This window comes from Panthera tigris, chromosome C2, assembly GCF_018350195.1.
Source record: "Panthera tigris isolate Pti1 chromosome C2, P.tigris_Pti1_mat1.1, whole genome shotgun sequence".
Classification (NCBI taxonomy): Eukaryota; Metazoa; Chordata; class Mammalia; order Carnivora; family Felidae; genus Panthera; species Panthera tigris.
The window spans coordinates 60,135,812-60,148,288 of NC_056668.1; the positions used below are offsets into that span (position 1 = coordinate 60,135,812).

At 42.5% G+C, this 12,477-nt stretch overlaps 1 protein-coding gene across 5 annotated transcripts in view; it reads right to left on the reverse strand.

Moving 5' to 3' along the window:
* ZBTB20 (zinc finger and BTB domain containing 20) overlaps window positions 1–12,477 on the reverse strand; it is a 761,798-nt gene that overhangs the window by 48,154 nt on the left and 701,167 nt on the right. For all 5 annotated transcript variants that reach the window (XM_042998568.1, XM_042998567.1, XM_042998569.1 and 2 more), the window contains one exon: window positions 2,240–2,340. The gene's annotated coding sequence lies outside the window, so the exon portion shown is untranslated. The remainder of the gene's footprint in view (window positions 1–2,239; window positions 2,341–12,477) is intronic.

Below are 12,477 nucleotides of genomic sequence, written 5' to 3' on the forward strand. Positions count from 1 at the left end.
GAACTGCAGTTAGGGGGCTGGACAAATCAATACCTTGCCGAACGCGGGCTCCGTGAGAGTGGGGATTTTTGGTTTGTTTGCTGCCACATCTCTAGTCCTTAGAGCTGTGTCTGCAACATAGTAAATGCCCAGTGAATTTTAGCTGGTCAAGTAAATATATTCACTTCCGATGTGTCAGACATTATACACATATTATCTCACTTAATTATCATAACAATCCAGATAAGTAGGCAGGGCTGCTGAGCGTGGCTGTGCAGGTGGTATGGGAGTGGGCAGGTTTTCAAATCTAACACTTGTGCCCTCCGTACTCACCCCCAAGCCTTGAGACTGGCCCAGGGTACTGTCAACCCACTGAAGGGCATATTTTTGTAATTAGTCCACATTTTTATACTTTATTCACCTTAGTGGTTTGGTACCTAGCAAGTATGTAAGTTTTATTGCTGTTTCTTCTTTATATATGAGAGAGCCGAGTTTCTGAAAAGCAGAGCCTGCAAAAGTTACAGCCCAATATGTCCCTGGTAGGACCTGGAAAGCATGAAAGCAGGTGTTGCCACACAGGTAAAATGCTTCCTAGGGCAGAAACGGATGCTCACTTGTGGACCTCCCTGTGTTTTTCAGGACACTGTAAGTCCTGATTTCCGGGTCTGGATCACAGTTCTCTGCAGGAAGGTAGGAGTGGTAAAGACTCTTCCTTCTCCCAAAGGATACAGAACCTGGGAATCCCAGCTATACCCTAGCACAGCTGTGCCACTGGCACCAGCATAGTTATGCTGGGATGCAGAAAAACCCAGAAGACCATCCAGATGTGGGAATTTCTAAGGCACTCCTTGCACTAAAATTTAAGGATGAATGAAGGTGTTCATACAAGTAAGTTCCTTGCCTGGATATAAAGAATTTTTTTTTTTTTTTTTTTTAAGTAGGCTTCATGCCCAGCACAGCAGGGACTCACAACCCTCAGATCAGAACCTGTGCTGAGGTCAAGAGTCAGATGCTCCACCAACTGAGCTACCAGCAGCCCCTGAAGAAACTATTTTTGCTCTTCGTCATATCTTTGGTCCCCAGGAGTACTGCAGATCACTCTGATGGTCCCCATGTCTGTGCTGTCCAGGCAAGCCTGCCTGTCACCTACACAGCCACTACCACCAATCACCATCCAGGTGACTGAAAGCATTAAAGGTGAAAAGCAATGCAAAAAAACAAAACAAAACAAAACAAAACAAAAACACCAGCTTTATCCTTTTGGGTATGATTTATGCCAGAATAGCTAAAGACGTAGAAAATAGGAATGTGAAAATCCTACCTGAAAGCCTAAGAGGGATGTTAGTCTCCCAGGGTTAGTGTTTTCCAGTAACAGAGATGTCTGTAAAACACCATCCCATTACCTGCCTCATACCATACAGGAAAGCTCGAAAACACTACTAGAACGAGGTTTTGTCCTAAAATGTATAATTAAGCTATTTTGCAGGCATAGCCTCTAAATAATTTAAATTTCTGGCTTTTCCAGGAAAAAAAAAAGCATATATTCATCTGTTACTTTTAGCATCGGTTAATGAATACTTGATACCAAACTAAGTGTTTTCCTGGAGGCATCATATCTCCCACCCCAACTTATTTCTGCACCTTGCCTTGTAAGGGCTGTACTTCTCCTACATCAATGGCTGACACAGAGGAAACTAAATCACACTCACACAGCCATGCATCCAGAAGGCAAGGTTGAGCTGGAAGCAATGGCTGCGAGACGTGGCTGAGGAGCCCAGAGTCCACAGGGAGAGCGTTGGCCTCCTAAAGGAGCAAAGAAGCAACAGCCCAGTGCCGGCATGCAACTCGGACAACAGGCAGATGCAGACGACAGAGCTGGCTCATGGATCTGAGCAGGGTGGCATGAAATGACAAGCTGCGGTGAGAGTCAACAGAAGGTGACGAGAGGCAAAGAGGGAGCGCGGGAGCCACCATCGCTTCGGGTGGGGGTGCAGACGACCAGGCAGAAGAGCACCGGGCCCTGCAAGGTCTGCCCAGGTCTGGCTCAGCACAGCCCTCTGGTGAGGAGGGCGCGATGCTGCTCAGGGCGGGCGTGGCAGGCACCCCACGACTGAGTCTGGTGACCTCACTGTGTTCCAGACACGAAGCCATCTAAACTTTCATCTGCATGAAAGTTACAACTGTGTGAGTTTTGTTTGTTTGTTTGTTTTTTAAACTGGGCGAACTAAGAAGCCTTTCGTTGGAGGCAGGGTGTACTCACAGTAGTTTCCAAATCAATGGTGTCACTCTTCAGGTAAATTACTCCAAGGCTTGGGCCTAGTGCAGATGTTCATTGGGGCAGGGAACAGAGAGCGGCTGCATCTAGAGCAGACAAGAAAGAAAGACAGGCTGTTAAATGATAGGTGATGGTGATCATTCACGTTGATGGAGACATTCACGTTGATGGAGACAGATCATTCACGTTGATGGGACTCAGGTAAGAGTCTGGGCCTGCACGTTTGCACCAGAGAGCAGCACGACAGGGGAGGCAGAGGAAGAAAAGAGGATGTCACCCAGGGTCCGTTCTCAGGGTGCCCACCTGACGGCCGGAGTGGTCTGGGATCTTCCACCACACCCTGTCTGTGCAGATGGAGTTGATTTTGTGGTGAGGAGATACAAGCCTGCTTGGAAGATGGGGGAGGGTGGGGTGTCCTTCAACCTTGCCAAGCCAGCTCTTCTTCTGGTGTCCTTGACTCCACTGTAGCCCCTCCTGCTTTGGTGCCTAGTTCTTACCTGTTCTAAAACCACCACTGGCCTGGCCAAGGTCTGAGCTCTTACTGTGACTCCGCCCTATAATATGGAACCTCCACTGTCTCCTGTGTCCTCTAACCTGTGGCTCTCAGCCTTAGGGGCTACAGGACTGACCTCTGATTGTCTCCAGCCTCACACCAGAGGTCCTTCCCCAGGTCTTGCCCCTTTGGCCACACGGGGCCCTGACAACCACCTTATTCCCGAAACTGTCCTCCCTTCTCACTGGAACACTGCATTATCCTGACTTTCCTCCCACCTCTCAGTTCTCTCCTCTGCCTCCTTTGCTGGCTTGTCTTCTTTCTCCTGTTCCCTAAATGTACCTATTCCTTAAGATTCTCTTCTCAGGCTTTGCCTACACCCACCCTCCATGAACTCAACAATTACTTCTCCATAGCGAACACCCACATGACTATCTTTAGTTCTTGCTTGTCTACAGAGCTCCAGGTCCACATTCTTAATAGCCTCTGGTTATTGGTTCATTCACTCATTTGTTCATTCGTTCATTCATTCATTCATTCATTCATCTATTCATTCATTCATTCATTCATTCATCTATTCATTCATGCGTATTTGCTTAGCATCTATCAGGCACCGGGAAAAGATGAATAAGGTAGGGCCACTAACCTCACACCTCCATCAAATACAGCACAGGCACGTCTAATTCAGAAAGTTTAAAACAGAATTCATTGCCTTCCCTCAAACTATATTCCCATTTCCTGCCATCGATCGGTACCCTCTTCACCCAGTTACTTGGTCCTACCATGGAGGAGTCATCTTCAATGCCTCCTTTTCTTTTGCTTCTCACATCCAATCAGCTGCCAAGAGATGTGGTTTGTGCTGAGGCCATGCTTCCTAAATCAACACCTACTTTCTATCCCAACACCTATTTGTCCCTTTATCACCTGAGCCTGGGCTCATGCCAGGGCCTCCCTATGGCTTTGCTTCCTCCAGGTCCTTTTTACCTCTAGCCAGTCCTTCACACCAATACCACATTAATTTTCCTCCAGTACCGTTCTAAACATATTATTCCTTTGCTCTTTGCCTAGTGGATTAAATTCAAACTTCTCAGTTTGGTATTCAAGGCCTCTACAAGATAGCCCCAGTCTAATTTCTACTCCTTTACTCCTACACAGCAGCAAAGTTCCGTTCTTTTGCATCCAAATTCCACCTCATTTATGAAGCCTTTCCCAAAGGAAAGTGCCCTGAGTCCTCAAGCACTTTCTGCACTACTCCTTTTGCACGTTCTACGGACTCGGATTGTTATTTATGTAATTTGGCTCCTTCTCTATAAGCTCCTAGGAAGTAGAGACAGTTTTTACTTGGTGTGCCCCTGTAGTGTGCAATGCCTTGCACACAGACTTGCGCTCGGCTGGTGTCTGCTGAACCAAAGTTAAAAGGAATCAAAATTCTTGCTTAGATTCATGGAATGGAGACTGAATTGGAAAGACATGAAAGTTCATCACCTCTCATTTTTCAGATGAGATTAAGGGAACTTACTTGCTCAAGGCCACATCCCTGTTCCTGGTTGAGCAGCAATAACTGATAGAAAAGGTTACGAATCTTTAAATATCTATCCCTGCTTGCTCGGCACCAATAGGCCCAGAAGACTGTTGACAGTGACCAGATCAGAGAGAGTGAGGGGCTAATGGGGTACACAGCCAGCAAGCATATACTGGGTTCCAAGATACAAAGAATTTTGTTTCACTTGTTCGCTTCAATAAACTGAAATAATAAATACCCTTTTATAGACAAATGACGTTAAAAAAAAACGAGGTGAATTTCAAAGAACAAGGAAGCAAACCTTTCTAACATGATCCACAGAGACAATTATGAAAATATTGCAAACACCACTGGGGTGATAAACTCAGGGTGAAAACCAGGATGAAGAAATTCCTCATGCTTTAGAAAAGCAGTGGGCTCAGCTAAAGTTCTTGTTGAAAACATGCCATAGTAATTCTATGGTTAAATTCTCACCTTGTGGAACCAGAGGCTGTTGGCATTCCTGCTATAATGCAACCCACATCAGTACTTTTTCCACCTAGTTTTGTGTGGGATTTATCCTATAAGTTTGTTTACACTGTCACTTATTTTTCTCTCCTTGTGTCACGACACTTGTGGAAATGCATAGGTGAGTGCTCCCAGGTCTGTTCTAACTTTCTTTCCTCTCATGATAGGAGAAACAGTAATTGCTTAATCTCCTTTTTATCCTCATCCTCAACCAGAATCCTTTCCTCTCACCCAAAGATGAAAATCTCCACCCAGTAAACACATGGGGATGACAGTGTTCACCTAGGTGAAAAAAAAACAGGCTTTTCCAGGAATCTCCGTAGTGTTCACTTGGCAGGAAAGCTGGGCTCTTAAATGGTAGCCTACAGTGCTATAAGACCTCATCTGCCTCTCTCAGGTGAGTACTTACTCATTGTTACTCACTGGAGGAAAACCTTGGTACTATTAATCATATTCTTTTTGGCCAGTATGGTGGAGCCATGCTATGAATCGAGACATCCATTCAATAGCAACACCCCAGTAGCCACATAAACAGCAAATTGGGCTCAAGAGCTCTCTATAGTTCTTACTAAACCATCTTATGGCCAGACAGGTTATCAACACTTCACCAGATATAGCTTCCTTCTCTTTTCTCCCCCTGGCAACTACATTAAAATGATAAAGGGTATCACTCACTGATATGTCTAGTACATTGCAATGAAAAATCACCTGAAAGCATACAAATTCATTGTGTAATTAGATAAGTGTACATTTTAAATATGCCTAACATTTAAGTTGTGCATTTTATAATTAAATGGAGACAGAATCTTTCTGTTCTTTACTCAAACTCCCCTTTCTTAGCCTCACATCCCACTGCTGTAATCTTCCTTTCATTTTTTGGCAGCCTGTCACCTAATCCCCCTTCTTACTTCCCTGCATGCCTCACCACACACCTAAGGGGCTATTAGTCAGAACTACTGCACAGTGTGGTATATGTTGTTGCTTAGAGGGTGGTTAGGCTCTAAAAAAGACTCCACGAGGGGCACCTCGGTGGCTCAGTCGGTTAAGCGTCAGACTTTGGCTCAGGTCATGATCTCATGGTCCGTGGGTTCGAGCCCCGCATCGGGCTCTGTGCTGACAGCTCGGAGCCTGGAGCCTGCTTCGGATTCTGTCTTCCTCTCTCCTCTCTCTCTGCCCCTTCCCTGCTTGCACTTTGTCTCTCTCAAAAATAAATAAAGCATTGAAAAAAAAAAACACTCCGTGAAAATGCCTTCATGAGGTTTCATATTTATTCTATGCAACGGCTTTCCATATCCAATATACTCATATTTTAAGTCAAAAGATCATCTTTTTTTAAATTTTATTTTTTATTTTTTAAAATTTACACCCAAATTAGTTAGCAAAAGATCATCTTGAGAGGCTACTGGGGCTATGCATGCTTCCCAGAATCTGGAAATCTAGCTGTTCTCTCTGCCTCTTACATCATCACTGTAATAACGAATCTGCTCTTGGAACCCAGCTGGCAAAGTTCTTGATGGTGTCAGAGGCAGGGGAGACAGTGGGTCATTTCCACTCCAGTCTGTTTTATTGTTGTTGATGTCTCTGTAGCTCTGTCTTGCAAGCCCTTGGAGAGAAGAGCCGTTATGTAACACACTGCCGCAGATCACTGCATGGAATTTTCTGTGGAGGTCTCATTTCACTGTGGCTCCTCCCATTCTTTGGAAATCAAGCCAAAGCATTCTAAAATGACAGACGGGGCCTTTGTGACCAAAGCTTACAAAAAAGATAATAGTAACAATAATAGCTACCATTTGTTAGATGTTTACATTTTTGTTAGGGATGGCATGGGGAATTTTTACACATAAATACATCCTCACTTAATCCCCACAGCAATGTTGTGCTGAAGGTATTAGCATGCCCATTTGACAGATGAGGAAAAGTGAGACTAAGAGAGCTCAAGTAACCACTCCAAGATTAGAAAGCCATGGATAGTGAGGTCAGAATTCAAGGTCAGATATGAGCCCGATCCCTCTGACTTTAAATCTGGGTTATTATTATTTTTTTTTAATTATACAACTGTTCCAACACAGCATGGACACATTTCTAGTTCCCACTGTGACCTCAGCACAAGAAAGAGGCTTATGCTATTTCCATGATGATTCAGAGCCACTGGAAACACAAAAACCGGGAGCACAGACCTCAGGTGAAGGAACTCTTTCAGAAACTATCAATAAATGGAGCTTCCTCCTAGCTCCTTTCTATTTGAAGATGAGAACATCTTATATCGGCCTTCTCAAACGCTAATGAACAAATGAATCATTCAGGATTTCTGATTCAGCATGTCTGGGACTGAGTCTGTGATTCTGCATTTCTAGAAAACTCCCAGGTAATGCCGATGACACTGGTCTGGGTACCACAGGTCTTATGTCTGACTCTTGCCTTCCTACTGTTTTCGAAGGAGCAGTTCAAGCTGAATAACTTGGCTAACAGCACACACGGCATGACCGGCTTCTGATTCTGGGCCAGTTTGTCAGGTCATCAGGCATTAGACAGAATTCAAGGAGTTTCTGGCATACACATTATGAAAAAAAAAAATTGTTCCTCGATCCCCCAGGGCTCCACTAACCCCATTGGAAATTAAAATGATAATGCCTCTAACATGTAAAGTTCCTATTTTTTACATTATTGTTATTTTTAACAATAATTATCTGGTAATAATTCAAATAACACCTTTCCTCTGAGAAATTCAATGAGCTTTACTAACCTTAATTGTCTAACAGCAATTCCCAGGTGTAGATAAAGCTGTCTCAAAGATCACAGTAAATTTAAAATTGTTCCACTTCCCTCCTTTCTTTGCCCCAAATGTAGTGAGGAATTAGTGGTGAGGGTTTCCTAATTGGCAAAGACCCACTGTCTCATAATTTGAGGCTAGGAAATTTTACAAAGGTGGGATAAATCCAAGAAATAATTGGCAGAGAGGTGGTTGTAGGACACAAAATATTGGTGAGAGAAAAAAGGAGGGAGAGTTAAAGAGAGCAAGAGGATGAAAAGGGAAAGTGAAATGATAGAACCAGCTGGATGACCTTGGATGAGTCATTTAACCTGTAGGAGCCTCAGCATTTTCCATTTTCCAGAAAACGTGGATTCTATGATTTTTAAGGGCCTTTAAAACTCTAATAGTCCCCTGAGAAGAAGGATGTGGGAATTAAGTTGCTCATCAACCTGTTAAACCATTAAACCTGTTAAAGAAATCTATTTGACTTTTAACTATTTAACTAATCACCTGAAATGAATTCCCAAGTCTACATCACTAATCTCACCCCTCTGGAAAGTGGTGAGAAAAACCATTCAAAGAATAAGGCACTGAAGGCATCATGGCCAGGCAAACAAGTCAGGAACCCCATCATCTTCAGCTTTCCAATGTTGTAAGAAATATTTTACTTTAAAATATTTTAGCTCTTTAATAGCCACTAGTTAACCCATGTCCAGAAGAAATACCTCTGATAGCTTGAAGACCCCTGGGATGGCCCTGCAAATAGAAGGTCCTGCTGTTTGTCACATAAAATCTATGTTAATTTTCTCCATAGAGACCTCTGGATTCCTTTTTGACAATTCACAAACTCTGTTAATAACACTTGCATGTCCCAGGAGACATGGAGCTATCAGGTACAGTTGATTCTTGTTTTCAAAATAAGAGATCTTTTCGATCAGGTGACAGATATGTATCTCAATACATACGTATCATATATGGATATATACATATGTATACATACGTATACAGATGGTAATAATTTTTCTGGTTTCAATGAATGACTGGTGATGAGAACTCCTTCTCTAAGTCACTCGACTCTGGAATCTTTCTGAGCAGAAAGTCTGCCACAGGTCCTGGCAGAAAGGTCATTTGAAACTATATAATGAGGACTCCAACACAGACTCGATCTATGGTGCAGCATATTTGTGTTATAGTGGAGTTATCTATACCTTGCTTCTTGTACTGAGTATGTTTTCTGGACTAGTCATTACAGGTTGTGGCTAAATGGAGAAAATAGGCACCAAGAATATCAAAATGACATTACCCTGGAGAACACACTGTCACTGTCTCCAGAGTGAACATCACTCCACTTTTCTTGCTTCCATCACCTCCATTGTAACCTGGATGCTGTTAACTAAATGCTGTGTGGCAGGTATTGTGCTTGGCACTTTTCATACATTGTTTAGTTTCATTTCTTATAATCACTTTGGGGGTAGAGATTATATTCTGATTTTATAGATGATAAAAATGACATTTAGGAAAGGTGAAAAATATATACCATAGGTCATAAAGCCAGAGAGGGTAGCAAAGCTGGGCTTTAAGGCCAGGTTTTAATCACAGTGCTCTGAATCTTCATCTACACCTAGCTTGTGATCTCCTGCCTGCATCCCACTCCTGTTCATTGGGGTGCTTGTCATAGCTTTATACTAGATTCTGCATCATGGTTCTCTGCTGCTTTCTTGAACCTGTTTTTAACCTTCGCCCAAACCTTCCACATTTGATTTATATTTTCCCTCTATTTCGATCGATACTTTAGTACAAAACTCATTACCATTTTCCCCCATGGATTTTTACCACCACCTTCTCCAGTGACTTTATACCCCTCATCTTCGTTCCAATGTACTCTTTAAGGCTTCACATTTGACATCAAATGCTCCAACCCCAGCTTGAGAACCCCCTTCCTTAATGCCTAAGGAATCAACTCTTTTCACCTGGCCATTAGTAGGCCCCGGCTGACTTCACTGGATATCTATGTCCAGCCTGGCCTTACTCTATGATCAACCATTTCAACATTGTTCTCAATAACCTTTCAGATTTCCTTGATCCCCGACCCTCTGTATACAGGGTCTTTTCTTGTGTTCTTCAACCATGAATCCATCACCACGTATCATTCTCTCCCGCCCTCAGTACAAAACCTGACACATGCATGTCATCTGGACCCTCACTCCTGCTCAGCGTTGCTTCTAAATACAAATCTCCAGTAGTTTTTCTTTTTTTTAATTTTTTTTAATGTTTATTTATTTTTGAGACAGAGCATGAATGGGGGAGGGTCAGAGAAAGAGGGAGACACAGAATCTGAAGCAGGCTCCAGGCTCTGAGCTGTCAGCACAGAGCCTGACGTGGGGCTCGAACTCACGGACCGTGAGATCATGATCTGAGCCGAAGTCGGACGCTTAACCGACTGAGCCACCCAGGCGCCCCTCCAGTAGTTTTTCTTAATACGTCCTACTTCACCGAGTTCATGCTCCATTCTCTTCTTCAGTTGATGACCTTGCCTCCTACATTGGTAAGATGATCTAGACCATCCAGTGTGGTAAGCTCATTGGCTCTTATCTTCTTCTCTGATATCTCTGGATTTTCATCATTTTGCTCTTCAAGATATATCTATGCCTCTTCTCACACTCTCTCCATATGCTGGAGGTTATCCTCTTTTCTTCTGATCTTTCTCCTTCCCTTTGGTCCCATCAATGATATCTTCTTCTCTGTAGTCGATGACATATCCATTCATAATAGTACCAGATTAATCATCACAAGATAGTGTTTTGCCCTGCCTCCAACTCCTGCCCTTCAAGATGTTTCCAGGTGGTATATCTCAAAATGAGTTTTATGGAACACTAGAACTCAAAAATGCACCCCAAAGAAAATTCTTTGGTTACAGAAATATAGGAAACACTGTAGGCAATATGTTTCTCTTGCAAACTTATAATGCACATAAGGATAGTAAAGGTGCTGAAGACACCCCCCCGCCATTGCCCAGAGTTATTAGATTGCAAACCATTCCCCTGTCCTTTTTAGAGGGAACACTTATCAACCTCAGAGTATACTTAGAGAAAAGATGGGTTAATTGATATCCCTGGTTCCAGATTCTTTAGCCTGGACATGTAAGTTTACTGAATCTATACCAAATAGGCCCTCTCAGATTTCCTTTCTGTCAATACTCCATTTGGTCTAGCCCAGTTAACTTACAGGGTGTCAGAAAGACTGAGCACATTTGTGTTTCTGAGCCCCTGAACACAGTATTTTGGCTGTTTAGTGCCTTTATCACTTTTTCTCATCTAAGCCTTTCCCCTTCTTCAAGGCCCATGCAAAATGATGTATCCCTTATGAAACTTTTCCTTGTGAAACTGTCTTGGCCCATATTGAGTTCTGCCACTCCCTGAGCACTAAAATAAATGCATAGAGTCTAATGCCTGTTTTCTGTATCATTGGGGAGAGTGTCTATTCTCTAGGGCATGGATCTTGTTTTGTACATTACAGAAACTCTAGCACACAGTGGAGCCCTTTGTGCATAGTATGGGGTTATAATCATATTAAAAGTTGCCATAGATACATATGGATAACATTGGGACATGGTAGATCCGAATTTGATTTCTGTAGCGATTGGGAGAGTTTAGTATGCTACAGAACCAGGTGGAATGTACCACCACCTTGTTGGGAAGAAATACCACCCACCATTACCATCATCACCTCTTCGAATGGTAACACACATGCTTTGAGGAGACAAAGACTAGACCAAGGTGAGCAAAGGCATCTGTGCTCTTGGGTGAAAACAGGAATTTGCATTAGTTGACAACAAATGGGGAGAAGGGTAAAATACTCCAGGAACATCCAAGGACCTATAAAAGGTACCACTAGAACAGATGCCTCTCTACCAACGATGAGATTAACATTCATGATCATGAAATCATGGTAACCTGATAAAAAAGAAAAGGCTGTTTTCCTCTACAGGGAAGTCAGGGGCAGTCGTGTGTGAACATTCACTGCTTACAACGCGCCTGATACCTAGAGTATGTAGCGACCACCTGCAGAATGTCAAAGGACTGACAGTACTCTTCCTTTCACTCATATTCCAACTCTCTTTCTCTTTGGGTCATTGTGAAGACACGTTACATTGGAGAAGTCAAGGCAGCTTTACTACCATAGCACAAGATGCAACCCCCAAACAATGAATTCCATCTTTCTCATAAAGTTCTTTTACTGACACATCATTTAAGAGCAACAGCAATTGTAAGTCTCAGGCAATCGCCAGGTATTAAAAGGCTTTGCGTTTTCCAGATTAGCTGTTATCTGAAGTTGGGACTTAATGCGTTCTCTAATACTGAGGTTGTAGTGAGGCTAGGACTAGAAATTTGGTGTCTTGATGTCTAGTCAGGGAGTAGTATTATGAGGGGAAAGAGTATAGTTTTTTTCCTTAAAACTAACTAAAGCAGAAACAAATGATATTCATCTTTTAGCAGAAGAGGACATGCGTTTTATTTAAAGTACAGTCTGTGAAGTATTTTGCTACCTTCCTGGATGCAAAGTGTTATACAAACAAAGACTTAGTTAAAAAAACTATTTATAAATGAAAATGTTTACTTATGTTTACTTTAAAATAGGTATAGATTGTATTATGTAATGTGTGAAAATAGTAGGATAATGGTAAAAATTCTATGGTCCTTAGTTAAAAGTCATGAGAAAGAATTACAGTATTTATTATTAGTAGTAATTAATAAATAAGTGCTTTTAAAACTGGAATTTTCATTGTGGGAGATTATTGGGTTGGTAAAGCGAAACGGCTTAGATATTTTTCTGCCATGCTCCTTTAGCGTTGTCTTTCTGGACAATTTACACATTTGAGAGTGAAAATGAACGGTGGCCTGACTTTTGGATGTGTGATAGGCCATTGGGTCAAGGATGCTGTTTTCTGA